The sequence below is a fragment of the Rousettus aegyptiacus genome, unplaced genomic scaffold (genome assembly GCF_014176215.1).
Source record: "Rousettus aegyptiacus isolate mRouAeg1 unplaced genomic scaffold, mRouAeg1.p scaffold_m13_p_3, whole genome shotgun sequence".
Lineage (NCBI taxonomy): Eukaryota > Metazoa > Chordata > Mammalia > Chiroptera > Pteropodidae > Rousettus > Rousettus aegyptiacus.
In genome coordinates, this window is record NW_023416306.1 from 115,054,387 (window position 1) to 115,063,383 (window position 8,997).

General features: G+C 42.6%; 1 non-coding gene and 1 pseudogene across 1 annotated transcript; one reads left to right on the top strand and one right to left on the bottom strand.

Annotated features, from left to right (window-relative positions):
• Positions 1-955: 955 nt before the first annotated feature.
• On the bottom strand, positions 956-1,071 carry LOC118600892 (annotated as a pseudogene).
• A 342-nt stretch (positions 1,072-1,413) lies between these two features.
• Positions 1,414-1,604, top strand: LOC118601022. Its single transcript, XR_004950143.1, has one exon. It is a non-coding gene; the product is annotated as a U2 spliceosomal RNA (small nuclear RNA).
• The last annotated feature ends 7,393 nt before the right edge of the window (positions 1,605-8,997 follow it).

Genomic DNA, 8,997 nt, shown 5'->3' on the forward strand with positions numbered 1-8,997 from the left:
TAGCCCAGGCATTCAACCAGCCACAACCAGAACCAGAAAGATAGGACAAGATCGCTGGTTGTGCCTTAACCCCCAAACCCCCTTACTATGTCAGGGTAGGAACTCCCCTAAACTTAACTGACCTCAGCAGGCTAGAATTTCTGGTTGATTCACTAGCAGAAGTAGTCCTTCAGAATAGAAGAGATTTAAATCTATTATTTTTAGAACAAGATAGATTATGTATGGCTCTAGGTGAAACCTGTTGCTTCTATGCCAATAACTCTGGAGTAATTAGAAAAAGCTTATGACTAGTACAGAGAAATTTAGATGCCAGGGAAAAACAGAGGCTAGAATCAAATAACTGGTTTCATAGGATGTTCAATTGGTCACCATGGCTAACAACCCTTCTATCTGCTGTAGCTGGACCTTTAATCCTCCTCCTCCTCTTGTTAACTTTTGGCCCATGTTTCCTTAATTTCTTGTTTGCATATATAAGGAAAAGAGTTAATTCTATTAGATTTTTAGTATTACAGAATAGAGGCTATAAGCGAATTCGGTATGAAGAATCAAGGATTTGATTTTCTGCTAAGGCCAGTGGGGAATGTGCTGGCTGGAAAATTACTGCTTAGCTATGTCCAAGGGAACATAGGTTGTCACCCATAGGACCATAACATTCTAACAATAAGCTTTCTGCTTCTGTACCCCCGCTTGGACACCCAACCTGTGGGTCGACAGGTAATAAATAGAAGAAAAATAGACCTTTGTGTTTAGACAGAATGAAGAATAGGATTTTGGGCTTAAAAACCCTGTACCTCTACATTTCGGGGCTGCTTAGTTTGGGGTCTGCATACCCTTGGCAGACCCAGCTGGCTGAATAAAGAATGTGTTTCCTATAACTCACTGAGTTCTGGTGGTCTGTGTGTCTTTCGGGGGCTGGCGGCTACAACAATAACTTAAAAAAAAATTTTTTTTTTTATGCCTACAGCACCTGGTCTTCCTAGGTGGTCTCTCACTCAAGTACTAACCAGGCCTGGCCCTGTTTAGCTTCCAAGATCAGACATTGGGCTTGTTCAGGGTGGCATGGCTGTAGACCACGAACTGTGGCTCCATGGGGGCATGACTCCATGAGTGTAAAGCAGACATGCTAACTACTACACTATGGAATCACATCCAATAAGACTTTGCCTTTTAATAAGAGCCCCACTCAGGAGATTGCACATTAAAGTCAAAAAGTCCATTCTTACATGATTATTCTCTGAAAATAGATCCTTAAAAATAAAATGGCCAGGTCAAAGGGCATGGATATTTCTAAAATTCTTGATACAGGTCATCAGATTGTTCTGTCACTTTGCATTCCAGTCCCACCTTGGGATTTGGGTGTGTGACGCCTAAAGCTTATACAATTCGGGAGGGCCCTCTTTAAGAAAACAGTACATCCCTTCTGGGCCTTTTGGCTAAGATCAAGTGTAGTATCTTTTCTTATCAGTTTAATATCTCATACGTCCTCAATCCAAGGGCAATAGATTAAATGGATTTTTGGAATTTGGAGATGGAATAGGAGCTTGCTCCATTCGCCCCACACATCATCTTGGTATTGCAGTACTTCCAGGAATGGTGCACCCCCTTCGGGGGAAAATGTGGTTGCACAAAAATAAGACTGGAACTTCCTTTCAGGATGGCTTATGTTGGGTTAAGAAAATAAACTGGTATCATATTAAAAAAAAAATTAAGTGCAAAAGTTAATATTTAGAATAACAAAACAGGAAAGCTGACAAATACCTCAAAAATCATAAAATACAATTCCTAAAAAATATCAGTAGGTTGAAACATATGAAACTGCCATATTTGTAGGTAAAAAAAGTTATACATGGTCTGTGGCCATGTCACCCTGAACATGCCCAATCTCATCTGATCTTGGAAGCTAAGCAGGGTCAGACCTGGTTAGGACTTGGATGGGAGACCTGCTAGGAATACCTTAGCTGTAGGTGGGAAAAACAAAACAAAGTCATTATGGTTAAAAAGCAATTTCATGTTGTTTAACTTAAAACTTCCCTTACATTTTGGCTACATTTTCTTTTTTTCTTAACAACTTTATTGAAATATAACTCACATACCTTACGATTCACCCTTTAAAGTGTATAATTCAATGGCATTTACTATATAATGATGGAGGCATGCAACTATCACCACAGTCAACTTTATGACATTTTAATTAATCCCCCCTAAAACCTCGAACTTCCTACCTGCTATTCCCTAAGAGCCCCCAGCCCTGGACAACCACTAATCTGTTTTCTGTCTCTATAGATTTGCCTGTTCTGGACAGCTCATAATCATATCATACATGATCTTTTGTGTTTAGGTTCTTTTACTTAACATGTTTTCAAGATTCATCCATGTGTCAGTCTTCCATTCTTTTTTTATTGCTGAATAATATAGATTTGCGTGCATTTACCACATTTTATTTATCCATTCATTAGTCAATGGGCATTTGAGCTATTTCCACTTATTTAGCTATTATGAACAATGCTTCCATGAACATTTGTGTACAGGTTTTGTGTGGATATATTTTCATTTCTCTTGGGTATTATACCTAGGAATGGAATTCCCAGGTCACATATTAGTCAGGGTTCTCCAGAGATACAGAACCAATAGGGTTGGTCTATAGAAAGATAGATATAGCACAATTAGCTTGTTTGATTATGGAGCCTGACAAGTTCCAAGACCTGCAGGATGAGTCAGTCAGCAAGCTAGAACCTAGGAGAGCCAATGGTGTAGTTTGGTCTGAAGGCTAGCAGGAAGAGTTAATGTTTCAGTTTTAGTACAAAGGCAGGAGAAAACCAATGTTCCAGTTCAAAGATAGTAAGGTAGGAGGACTTCTCTCTTACCGGAGAGAGATTCAGCCTTGTTCTATTGAGGCCGTCAATTTATTGAATGAGGCACACCCACATTAGGGAAGGTGATCTGCTTTACTCAGTCTACTGACTTAATATTAATTTCATTCAAAAACAATCTCACAGGAATGGCTCTGTAGTGTAGTGGTTAGCACATCTGCTTTACATGCAGAAGGTCTTGGGTTTGTGCCCCAGGTGGGCCAGGCCCCAGGTGTGTACGGTGAGTTCCTGGGAGGAGATGCCCTGCCTTCAGAGATCCAGCCCTTAAAAAGGAGAGACAGGCAACATCTGTAGGTCAGGGGTGGAAGTGAGGGTGGGGGCGAGGGAAAAAAAAAAAAAAAAGAAACAACCTCACGGAAATACCCAGAATAATATTTTACTAAATAAATGTCTGGGTACCCCGTGGCCCCATCAATTTGATGCATAAAATTAATCAGTCATCATAGTAACTTTTGTTTACCTTTTAATTTTTCTCAGAAACTCTCAAACTGTTTTCCAAGGCACCTATAGCAGTTTACATTACCACAAGCAATGAGTGATTCCAATTTCTCCACATCTTCATCAACACTAATCTTTTTTCTTATAGTCATCCTAGTAAGTGTGAAGGGCTGCATATTCTTTGAATGCCTTTTCAAGCAATAATGATATTGCAATTTTACTTTCTATAAAAAGATTAGGTAGCATAGTTGACATTCAATTGTTTATTATTGAGAATTTGAAAAGTGTCCTAGTGCCACCTCTGTAAGTTCCTTAGAGATGCTTGTTCAGGCCAGGTCTCTCACTGATCTCAGTAGGCATGGTTTCTCATGGTGGCTGGTCCAGCCAGCCAGGTCCTTGCTGCTCTAGTGCCTCCCATCATGCTAGTTCTTGGGTGGCTTGTTGGCCATAAAGCCTGGGTTAAGATTGAGCAGGTCTTATCTAGATAATTCTGCTGTGGTCTACGATGGGGTCTGGACACTGGATGAGGGCCACCAAGAGCAGATTGTCACTGGAGGTCCAGGAACAGCCTGTGGACCACCTCTTCCAAGGCATAGAGGGGGGGTCTCCTAGTCTGGGGTGGTATTCCATGCCACTTGCACAAAGAGGGCCCATACAAAGTAAAGTATATTAAAGCTTAAACTACAATGTTTCACAGAAAATCAGCCTCTGATTCCACCAGGAGTTTGTAATAAAGTCTGTTCCCTTGTATCTTCCCCCAACTCTGGCCATTGTCATTTAAAAATAAATCTCAGCTGATCTGATAGGAAAAGTTTAGACTCTATTGTTGTTTTATTTTGCATCTTTGATTATTAATGAGGTTGAACAATTTCACCATATTATTATTACCCTTTTGCGTGTGTGTGTGTGTGTGTGCGCGCGCACGCGCATTTTCTATTATGTATAGAGCCTACCACATAGAAGGTGCTTAATAATTAAATCTTGAATATTTTTGCCAATTTTCCTTTGGATGTTGTATCCAAGACTAACAGCTGTCCGTTTAAATCTGTTCTCTTCTTTCGTAATTGTATGGGAGCCTCCTTTGCAGTTAGATGGGTCTTTGGGTCTAAAGCTCTCTGATAGAATGTGAGCCAAAATACTGTAAGCCATTTAAGGATCTAACTCTTAAGACAGCAGGTGAACCTCCTCCCGGTTTTCCTCTTCCTTTAAGATATTTCTGCAAACCAGCACTGACCATGCAAATGAGGACAAAGCATGAAGACAGTAGAGAAACAAGATGAAAGAAACCCGAGACCTTAAGTATTTGTGTAGAACAGACACGAATTCAAACACTTATGTAAAAGAGAGGTGGATTTATATCTTATTTGAGCCACTGCATTTTGGGGTCTCTGTTACAGCAGTGTGTACTACTCTAACCAATATAAGCAATATTATCTGGCCAGAGGATTTATGGCTCAACCAGTGAACATCTGCAATTAGCCCCTAGGGATGGCCAGCCTGTTCCCATAAAGATGAAGCATGAGGGAGGGCAAGAGATCAGGAGGTCAGTTTCAGTGACACTGGATTTTGAGATCACTCAGTTCAGTTTCTTTGCTGTCACTCGAATGATGAACCACATTTGCTTTCGTTGCCTTCAAGATTGCCTCCCAGGAAAGAGTATGCACCAATCAATCTATCACCTAGACACCTTGGCAGAAATGTTCCTAGGTGTTAAGTTTATCAATACATTTTTTGGTTTTTAAGAATAAGAGAAAGATGGAGAGAGAATCAACAAGCTTTGGTGACTGGTTCAAACCGGAACATGCTTATCTAGAACACTTGGCTTATCTAGAACTCAGGTACTGGAGCCCAGAAGAGGACGAGAAGTTAGGCCAGATGGGAAGCAGGCACTGAAGCTCAATTAGATTATTCCTAGTAGAGCCCATCATTCTTGCCTCAGGGTACGTTTCATTGGTTCAGAAGTTCTGAATTAGGAAAACTGGTTTCCAAGCTCCCCACCAAGAATTTGGAAAAGGTAAGTTAGAAGAGGGAGAGCTGCTTCATATCGACACAAAAGCAGTGATGAGGCACTGGTCCTATTCAAAGCAAACTTAAGTGAACTGGTGTAGCTGTCAAAATCAATTAGTGTTGGGCACACGGCAGTCAGTCACATAGCAATGGCCTGAAAACCAGACCTTCACAAGAACCAGGCCCTCAGGAAAGATTGAGATATGTTCAGTATTGTCTGTTTAAGAAGTGACAGTTATAAAATCTCTCAAAGAGAGTTCTAGCCAAGACAAATCCCTGTGCTTCAAAGGGTTAAATGTCAGCTCTCTGAAAGATTTAGCTATTCAAATATTCCAGATAACAGTTTATGCTGCCCCTTCCAAATCCACGGAGCTGAAGGCAAACAGGGGACAACCCAATGGAATTAATGTAGGGAGGAGGCCAGAGAACTAAAGAGTTAAATCAAGCTACATTCAGAGACTGCAATATGCTGATCAGCTCTACAGCCAGGCCAGGAGGACACCTGCAGAAAAAGGAAGCTTTCTGCTGGGATTGCTAACCACTTACATCCCACACCTGTGCAGGGGAAACAAGAAAAACAGAGTTTTTAAGTGGTGCTCTACATAAAATAAAATTATTCATACTCCATGACTAAAACCATAGGAAACCTATGGATTAAAGGCTGGGACCTGCCAGCAGGAGTTTTTTTCAGGCTACACATCCTGTTACATATTCTTACCTTTCCACGATATATATGTACTTTTCGCCTTCCCCACTGCATGTCCATATCAAAGGAAATAGGTAAAGTCTTTACACTGTAACTCACAGGAACTAAAGAAGGATATATAAACTGAATTCCCTGAACAGTTAGGCCCCTCTCAGTGTCTCTCTCTCAGTCACTGCCTTTACTCTGAGTACTCTACTGTCTTTCACTATCCGGCTCACTCTCTGCCTCTGAGAGACCACACTCTGTCTGTGGAGTGTTAACCCTTTTCTAATAAACTTTCCTTTTGACTCTAACTTTGGTGTGTGTATTGAAGTCTTTCCACACTCTATGCCAAAGGACCCTCCTCTTCTCTCGGTGCAGGGCTTGGTCTCCCCTAACTTGGGGAAATTTTCCCTGTCCTGCATCAAAATTGCTATCCCCACCCTGCCCTCCCTCCTTCCACTCCCTGCTCCTCCCAAAAACTGCCCTCCTCAGACATTCCCACGCAAGTGACACCATGAATTTCAGGGGTGTGTCAACAAAAATTCTCAATCTGAGGTGTTGAAGGAGGAGAGACTTTATTTAGCTTAACAGTTTGCAAACTCGGGAAACAGTCTCAGGTAGAAACTGAAGAGTGTGCTCCACTTAGACAAAGGGGAGGTTGCCTTTTATAGAGGAATTTCCCGTCCAAGTTCCCTAATAGTCCAATTTTATGCAAATGAGGTATCAAAATTCATACAGTTCTGATTTGTCCAAGTTGTGCAGTTCTAATGGTTGGCATTGTGCATTCTGACTGGTCACTGTGGAGCAGTTCTGACTGGTCAGGGCAAGTCTCAGTCAATAGGTAGAAAGAGGAACCCAGGAACTCCGATAAGGGTTGTCATAGGCGACAGGAGGTTGAAAGCCTAGTTTATGGCTTTCCCCTGAAATTCTGAATGTGTGAGAGGCCTCTATCAGAAATGGCTACTAGACTCTTGTTATAAATTTGTGGCCAGTTAACTATGAGAAGTCCTTTTTGGCAGATATAGTCCATCTCCAGGTTCACAGGTGCGAAGAATGGAGCTGCCCAGGGTCTTCCAGGAGATCTCCCCACTAGGAAATGGGAAGGGAACCCCTTCTACCTCTCTGGTAGCAGAAACAGCTACAGGTGGGCCTGATTCAGGGTAGGGTTTGTGGTTGCATGCTTGTGAGACATTCTCCCAGAGAGCTGCTCTGGAGGGCCATCAGCTGGCTGGGGGAGCTTGGAGAACTCCCCATCAGCTTCTTTGATCCTCTGTGCCCCTGCTTCCTTTTTTCATTCAGACGCTCCTGCAGCCTAATCCCCAGTCCAGACCAGATCCAGAGAGGCCTTTTGGGTCCTAAGACAACAAAATCTCATGGGCAGGAGAGCAGAGGCACCGGACTTGCAGCGGTGCTCACAGGAGCACATTGCCTGCCTTTTGGGAAGCTCTTACCTAAGAGGAGGGAGATAAGGGTTGGGGAGCTTCCATCAGGGGCCTCTCCCCCAGGCAGATGCCTTTCTTAGCACCATTTATTACTATAAAGCAAGGACCTGAGCACATGGTTTCAAATAGCCAGATGCCCTGCTTGCTCTAGAACAGGCCCTGTCCTCTGTGCCTTCCTGAAGGTGCATCAGGAAGTTGGCTGAATTGGGCAGCTGACGCTGACCATGGTTGCCTCCCAAACCGCACAGCTCCAGCACACTCCAGTAGTCTCAGAGAAGCATGGGTGAGCAGCCAAATTTCTCCATGTCTCCTAGAAGGGCTTAGGAATTTGATAAGAAAGACTGACCCCAAGGAAGCCCGGTGGTCATGATAAGAGGACACATGCAGCAGAAAATACTGAGTCCAGGGAACGCAGACCCTCCAATGAATGCCAGCAATTAGATTACCTATCAGTGGAGGCCATACAGGATAGAGGGGCAGCAGTAGATCAGAGACCTTTTCTCATACCTATCATATCCAGCAGAGGTGCTGATGCAGGACTGGGCATATTCCACTGAATCAGGGGCAGACCAAGCCCTGCACTGAGAGAGAAGAGGGTTCTTGGTGGAGAATGTAGAAAGAATTCAAACAAATGCCAAAATTAGAATCAAAAGGAAAGTTTATTAAAGAAAGGGAAAAGCAAAGACTAGAGAAAGCAAACACAAAAATCCGAGAGGCAAAAAAGCGGAGTGTGGTGTGGGGGTTGGTGGAGGATCCAGTTTATACATCATTCTTTAGTTTCTGTGATTTACAGTTTAAAGACTTTGTTTACCCATTCCCTTTGATATGAACATACAGTGAGGAAAGATAGGGTATGTAGTGTGAAAACTCAAGGCTATGTAGCATGAAAAGCCCGCTAGCAGTTTCCAGCATTTAATCTATAGGTTCCCCATGGTTTTAGCCACAGGGAATGAATGATTTTATTTTACATAGAGCACCACTTAAAGATGTTTTCCTGTTTTCCCTTCAGTGTGGGGAAATGGGTGATTAGCAATCCCAGCAGAAATCTTCCTTTTTTTTGCAGGTTTCCTCCTGGCCTGGCTGCAGGGCTGATCAGCATATCGCAGTTTCTGAAGCATATCGGTTTCTGAATATAGCTTGATTTAACATTTTAGTTCTCCTGCTTCCTCCCTACATTAGTGCTACCCAGGGGAGAAAAGTGATGGAGAAATCATGAATTGACAGTTTTAAAATGAAAGAGAGAGAGAGAGAGAGAGAGAGAGAGAGACAGACAGACAGACAGACACACAGAGAGAAATGCATAAGGGACTGGATTTTCCTGAAAATGCTGGGATTTCGTTTTCTGTCATCAGGTAGATTAAGACTAACAGCAGATAGATAAAGTTGTATTTCCTGTGCAGGGCTGTCTGGCTAGAGTGGGGGACAGGGCATACAGAGATCAGAGTTTATTTTACTCTGACTGGCAGGGCTGGAGGTCCCTAAGGACTTGTTATTCTAGGTGTGGTCCAGGACTTGAAGCAAGGCCATTACCTGAGATGTCAGGTTTCATTCT